Source organism: Larimichthys crocea, chromosome XXIII (assembly GCF_000972845.2).
Source record: "Larimichthys crocea isolate SSNF chromosome XXIII, L_crocea_2.0, whole genome shotgun sequence".
Taxonomy (NCBI): Eukaryota; Metazoa; Chordata; class Actinopteri; family Sciaenidae; genus Larimichthys; species Larimichthys crocea.
Window position 1 is genome coordinate 83,283 of NC_040033.1, and position 7,500 is coordinate 90,782.

Below are 7,500 nucleotides of genomic sequence, written 5' to 3' on the forward strand. Positions count from 1 at the left end.
TCTGAGAGCATCTGAGAACATCTGAGAGCATCTGAGAACACCTGAGAGCATCTGAGAACATCTGAGAACATCTGAGAGCATCTGAGAACATCTGAGAGCATCTGAGAACATCTGAGAGCATCTGAGAACATCTGAGAGCATCTGAGAACATCTGAGAGCATCTGAGAACATCTGAGAGCATCTGAGAACATCTGAGAGCATCTGAGAACATCTGAGAGCATCTGAGAGCATCTGAGAGCATCTGAGAACATCTGAGAACATCTGAGAACATCTGAGAACATCTGAGAGCATCTGAGAACATCTGAGAGCATCTGAGAACATCTGAGAGCATCTGAGAACATCTGAGAGCATCTGAGAACATCTGAGAGCATCTGAGAACATCTGAGAGCATCTGAGAACATCTGAGAGCATCTGAGAACATCTGAGAGCATCTGAGAGCATCTGAGAGCACCTGAGAGCATCTGAGAACATCTGAGAGCATCTGAGAGCATCTGAGAACATCTGAGAACATCTGAGAGCATCTGAGAGCATCTGAGAGTGCTACAAAGTCTCAGGTAGCTGCAACGAACCTGTGATGCAACCAAGCAGCATCCTGTGGACATTGACGGTAACTATGCTGAAGTCAGTGAATCCACTGCTTCTTCTTGTCTGCATAGTGCTCCTCTTAAGTCTTTCCTCTGTTAAGGTTTAGCCAACCAGAGGCAGAGGAGGTAGCTGGTCTGCAGTGGAAAAAGCAGCTTTAACCTGCTGGTGGCGCTAGAAGAAAAGTCAGAGGATCAGCGAGCCTGGAGAGTTTGGACCTTGAATATCTGAAGCAAATTTCATGGCAACGCATCAGTCTGGACTGAAGTGGTCAACACTTTTCATCTGTTTGCTGTTTGTCACGGACAGAGGTCAAAGAGTTCGTGAGATGTTCGTGAAGAATATGTGCAGATCATCCAACACCTCCTCCCTCCAGATGTGTTGTTCTCTCTTCTTTAGTTAACCCGCCACACACACACACATGCATACTGTACACTCACACACACCATCTGTGGTATCATAGTTTCCAGTGCAGGTTGATTATTCAGTGTGTGCTGAATAATGCCTGAGACTCTTGGAAACTGATCACTAAGCTGGAGTGTTGCTCTTAGCCAGATTGGCTTCTGTTTAACCACAGCTGAGTGTGTGTGGGTCCAGGTCAGGTGGATCAGATGGCAGCTTCCTGTGTCTTTCTTCTGATTACAAGCAGCAGACCTCAGACCTGCAGACAGACTTGGTTTGCTTCCTGCTCAAAGGCACTCCGGCAGGACTCACTGTAGGCTGCTACAGAGAAAGTGATTTATTGACTTCATGTCTGCCAGAAAACATCAAACAGCTGAAACAAAGAGAAGAAGTCGGTGCAGCTGCTTTGGCTGAAGAGCAAAAAGTAGTTTGGATTTTCAAAACAATCCAACAGCCAAGAAATTCAGAAGTCCTTCAAAATAAAAGCTGGAGACACCTGCAGGTCTACGAAACGTCCAAACAAGCGCTAAAGGAGATGCTGCTGCCTGAGGTTTCAGGGCTCGCTCCTTACGTTAGATCTCTGGATCTCTGAGACCAAGAAGTGTGTCAGCTTCACTGGTGGAGATGTAAATTATCTTGTGTGCTTCTGTATATGCACGTCTCCACCACACTGTGACTTTAAACCCCAGCAGCAGTGTTTGAGCCCGCTGGACTTTGTTAACTTGGTCAGATTCGATCATGTTCCTGGTTGATGTTCTTCTAAATATGCTCCTTAATATTTAAATATGCTACGTTTGCACAGGGTGCATTGACTGGATGGAGCTGCTCTGTGCAGATTGACGCGGGCTGCTTGTGGAACCGCGGGGGGCTTCGACACATCGACCAGAGCCGCTGTGATTAGCTCCGTCACATCCACGCCCGGTGGAATTTAGCCTTAGATATTCAAAGAGGAGTCCCCAGAGAGAGTGAGCATCATCTCACTGTCTGTATCTGTCACATATTGATAACACACACACACACACACACACACACACACACACACACACACACATCCTGCAGGCTGGATGTCACAGCTGGTTGGTTGTTACGTAACATCTCGACTGGAACCAGTGGCTTCCCAGTTTCGGAGGAAACCAGGCCAGCACAAAGTGACCTCTGACCCCTGTGTGTGTGTGTGTGTGTGTGTGTGTGTGTGTGTGTGTGTTTCTGAAAACGCGTCGTATGAAAACAAATGTGACTCAAACTGATGTAAATATATTTCACGTTTATAAAAACAAACTTCAGTTCTGCTCCATGAGGAACTCGTCACCCAGTCACCCGGCTCAGTCCTCTGAGCTCTGCCCCAGTAAACAGCCTCTGTCTGGGCAGAGAGAGCCGGGTCAGTCCCTCTGATGATGTGATGATGAACTCTGCACGCTGGGTCAGGATCTCCCTCACAACACAACCTGACAGCTGCCAGAAGACTGGAAACCCGGGGACGCTCTGTGGACCCAGACATTTAGAGATCCACACAGGAAACCAGGTGGAAACCCGCCAAAATAAAATCAATGATATCAACACGATGATGTTTCTGGTTCTGGTATTGATGACGACTTAAACTATCTAAAACACAAAGATCAGGACTTTAATTTACACCGAAGGGTTAAACTGTCACTTTCAGACATTTACAAAATAAAATCTAACTTTTGTTGTCTGACAGTTTCAAAATGGATTTCTTTTATTTCTAATTTTGAAATATTTAAACTTCAAAATAAGATACGTTGTCTTTTATTTCAGTAGTGATGGTGACTTTTAATTTGACACAGGAGTGTGAGGGTAATCAATGTAAACTGTGTGTATGTGTAAATGTGTATACTGCATGTGACACATTAAGAAAATGTGTGTGTGTGTGTGTGTGTGTGTGTATCGATCCCAGCTGGTGGTGTGTGTGTTGTTTGTGCTACTGATCTGTGTCCGGTTGTCACATGCCCGGTTTCACCGTCCCAAAATGCGCCAATAGATCGATGCTGTTGATTGGTGAACATGGCAGCTCGACCAATGACCTTGCTGCTTTCTAATAATAACACGACACTGACAGACGTGACGAAACGCGACTGCCTTCGTCTGTTTAACCTGCTGCTGGGTGGGAAACAGTGTTAATGTTGTCACCCATTTTTCAGTTTAGTCTTAGTCTCGTGTCCAGGTTTGGTCTCAGTCTTAGTCACTTTTAGTCTTTCACAAATCATTTTTGTTCGTCATATTTTAGTCCAGTTTTAGTCAAACGTGAACACAGGGTGTTTGAGTCAAAACATTTGAGTTCTAGTTATTTCAGGAATATTTTCTTTGTTTATTAATTCCAGTTCACTTGTGTTCCACAATCCAATCAAGGCCTTTTCCTCTGCTTCTAAATATTGGAATGGGACCACACGTCCAGTGTCTTAGTCCTTCCGAGCATGATCGCGCTGTCTGTCCGTTCGCCGTGTTTCTCCTGCGTGCTGTTTGTTTTCAGCCACAGGTTCGAGAGCAGCCAGAGGATTCAAACGTAAAAGAAGTGCTGGCACAAACACATGACAGCAGGACTGGATGCTGCTTTGTTTCTTATATAGTCGACCAAAACAAGGAGGACGTTTTTGTTCAGTTTTTATTTCTTGCGTCAGTGGCACATTTTCCCTCAGTGTCTTTAGAACGTTGTGTCGTCTCGTCGTCGTCTTGTCTTAGTCGAGGGAGAAAGGCTCGTTGACGAACATCTCGTCTGACGAAATAAACACTGATGGGAAACCCCTCTAAAAACCAACAAAAGCACAGCAGCAAGTGTGTATGAAGATGATGAAGATGAAGTGTGAGAGATGAACTGAGAGGGGACAAAACAGTTTGTGTTATGGAGAAAGTGTGTGTGTGTGTGTGTGTGTGTGTGTGTGTGTGTGTGTGTGTGTCCATGCATCAGTTGCGGATGTGTTTATGTTTGATGACAGTGAGAGCCATCTGTGTGTGTGTGTGTGTGTGTGTGTGTGTGTGTGTGTGTGTGTGTGTGTGTGTGTGTGTAAAAGAGTGTGTGTGTGTGTCTGTTTCCGGAGGAGCAGACCACCTGATCCCCCCGAATTCACCTCGTTTAACTCGTAAAGCGGATCGTACCAATTACCCCAGGGTCCCACCTACACACACACACACACACACACACACACACACACACACACACACACACACACACACAGCTGAGCCACTGGTTGACCAAACTTCACTGATGTATTTCATAGAATAAGCTTCTTTTCGACTTGTGATTCTACACGTGTCATCTGAATTGAATTCCCTGACTGCTGCCAACTGTAGCTGCTGTTAGCTCATGTGAGCTCGGTTTGCTGACAATGCTGACGGGGAGCAGACCGAGCTGAGCAAGCGGGCGATGTAGCCGGGCTCAGCAGCTGACAGAGGAGAAGAGAGTGAAGAGGACGCTGACGGAGGAAGCTAAGAAGAGAAAAGGAGAGAGTGAGCGAGCAAGAAGCCGCCGGACAAGAGTAAATGTGGGACTGACTTTTAGTGGTTGGTGAGAGCTTGGTGAAATAAAAGGCTGAAAGACAGACGCCGAGCTGGGCTGACTGCTGCTGGACTAGTAAGTAACATTAGCTTACTATATTAATATTAGATTACACTCTGAAAGTACTGATGTCTATGTAATGTTGCTTTAATAAAAACGCTGACGGAGAAGCTGTAAAGTAAACGGACGATTCTTCTGTTTGTCGTTTTCTGAGTGATGGATGTTACACGTACGTTAACGTAGCAGCCTGCAGCCATGTTGCTTTAAACATTCAGCTCTGAATTAGACTAAAGTTCAACTCAGGTAGTCGAGGAGAGTCCAGGAAGCAGCTGCTGTCCTGGAAACACACACACACACACACACACACACACACTCCTGAAGAACGTCAGTATCCACACATCCGCAGGGGGTGATGGTGATGAATGAGCGGCAACACGATCTGTTCTTGGTGCTCCCCCTCGTAACAACAAACCCCCGTGAGCAAAGCCCCTTCGGAAAATGTGAGAGAAGAAGAATGAGAGAGAAGCAGCAAACCACTGGGGGGGAGACAGTCGGAGATAAAGGTGGAGAAAGGATGAGACAAGTGTTTATTAATTAACCGGTTTGGTTTCATATCTTGTTTACGTGCAGCAACAACTTTCACATGGACATTATTTCAGCAGTGTTATCGTAGACGGTATTGCACAGGATCTGAATGCATCGTGTTCAGCGATCACGCACAGCTGTAATGTTTGCAGTGTTGGCCATAAAGATACGCCGATGAATCGTTTGGATGTGCTTTATCTCACTGCCTCACACAGATTCGTAGATATATATAAATGCATCGGTTTTCAGATATTGGTGAAGGCATTTCGGCAAAAAAACATTTGGGTTAGTTAAAAAGCAAAAAGTCAAACCGGATGTTTCTTTCTTGCTGTGTCAGCTCTCCACACGATGCCACAGTGTGGCACAAGGAAACTAAAGCGAAGCAAGCAACTCAGGATTCTTTCTTTCTTGGCAGCGGAGCAAAATGAATTCACTAAAATAAACCTGATGCTTCTTGTGTTGTTTTAGTTTACGGGTAAATATGGAACAGGTTTTATTAGTGGCGTGGCTGTGATGTGAAAATCACTCCTTAAGCATTGGTCTCCACATTGTCATTTAGCTGACGCTTTCATCCAAAGCAACTCACAGAAAAGGGAAACAATAAAGGTGCAGTGCGACTTTTTGAGAGGTTCAGCTGGAGGTGGTGTCCGTTCATCCATGTCGATATGTCTGAACATTCAGAGACCGAGGGGTCGTCCACAGATAGAGCGGCGTATCGTCAGCATAGCGGCGAATACGAGAGGCCATGTGAGCTGATGATTGGACAGACGGAGGTTGTGTTAATAGCAAAGTGAAGGGGCCCCAGTAATGAGCCCTGGGGAACCCCTGTGGTGATGTGGACAAGCCGGGATATGTTGATGAGTGCCCTGTGGGGTAGGACGCAAAGCAGGAAAGAGTTTGAGAGAAGTGAGAGAAAGATGCGTTGGTTAACTGATGAGTCAAATCTTTATTTACTGAGTATTTATTTCTCTGTTTTTAACATTTTAACTTGTGTTTTTTTTCTGTATTTCACTTTGAATCTGCTAGACATGCGTTACAAATAAACTTGTCTACACAGAGTTTAGGTTTTACCACCAGCGTCCTCTGTACCTGTGTGGTTTCTCACCTCACATTTACCAAAGTCTCTATCCAGATGTTTCTTCCCATTAAGAACAATCCATCCACTATTTATCAAACCCAGAATTTCTGCAATTAATCAATCCCGGTATAGTGTTGACTATTCAAACTGCTGATTTGTGGTTTATGAACAGGCTCCGATAAAAAGTCACGATGATTATACATATAATGAGAGAGTAAAATAAAAGGCGAGGAGGAGGAGAGAGGGAGTGTCTCGTGGCAGGTGTGCTGCAGATGAAGTGCTGGCTCAGGGAAACACATTCAGCCGCTCGTTTGTCATGAAGAGAAACAGCAAACTAAACATCACCTGCTTCAGTCTGTGCAGCTGCACACGCATGCACACGCACACACACACACACACACACACACACACACACACACACACACACACACACACACACTTAACTCCACCATGCTACGGGCCCTCGCGATCACCCCCCCCCACCCCAGCCACCCCCACAACCCCCACCCCACACCCCCACAACCCCCCCCAACCCCCCCCCCACCAAAATAGAAAAAAAAACCCCCCCCCCCCCACCCCCAGCAGACATCCGCTACACCCACCCCACCCACCCCAACCCCCCCCCCCCCCAAAAAACCACCCCCCCCAGGTACTAGCTGGAAGGCGATATGGAAGCCGTAAAGTAGGAAGTGTTGGTGGGGGTGGGGGGGGGGGGGGGGGACCACCAACACCACCCCCAACCCCACCCACCCCCCCCCCACCCCACCACCGCCCACCCACCCCACACCCCACCCCCCCCCCCCCCCCCCCCACCCCAACCAGGGGTGGCTGAGAAACAAGGTCTGCAGGATGCAGCAGGAATTCGACTTTCAAGAGGAAACACTTAAAAAGCAGAGGAACAAAGACGTCCCACTGTTTCTGAAGAGAACTCAAACCAGAGAAATAAATAAATACATTTACTTGAAATGTCCGAGGAGATAATCAGCGACTAGAACTGCTGGAAACATCTGGAAGTGACACTTCATGTTCTACCTTTGGACAGGTGTGAGGAAAGAAACACACACACACACCGCAGTCCAGCATGGAAACAGCTGATGTGTTTGAGTTTTTAAATCTGCACCAGTTGTGCGTGTCGTAATGTTACACACTGTACAGACTGCTGCACACTGACTCAGCTATGCCTGCAGGAACACACACACACACACACCTATACACATACATACACAAATACACACACATGCACAGCGACAGTGTGTACGTGAGATAAGAGGTAATTCCCAACCTCGCTTTTTATCTGCCAGTGAAAGTTTGGATGCTTATCACACACACACACACACACACA

The 7,500-nt window shown here is 46.5% G+C and overlaps 1 protein-coding gene across 1 annotated transcript in view; it reads right to left on the reverse strand.

Annotated features, from left to right (window-relative positions):
- LOC104932209 (sodium channel protein type 4 subunit alpha) overlaps positions 1-7,500 on the reverse strand; it is a 156,067-nt gene that overhangs the window by 37,648 nt on the left and 110,919 nt on the right.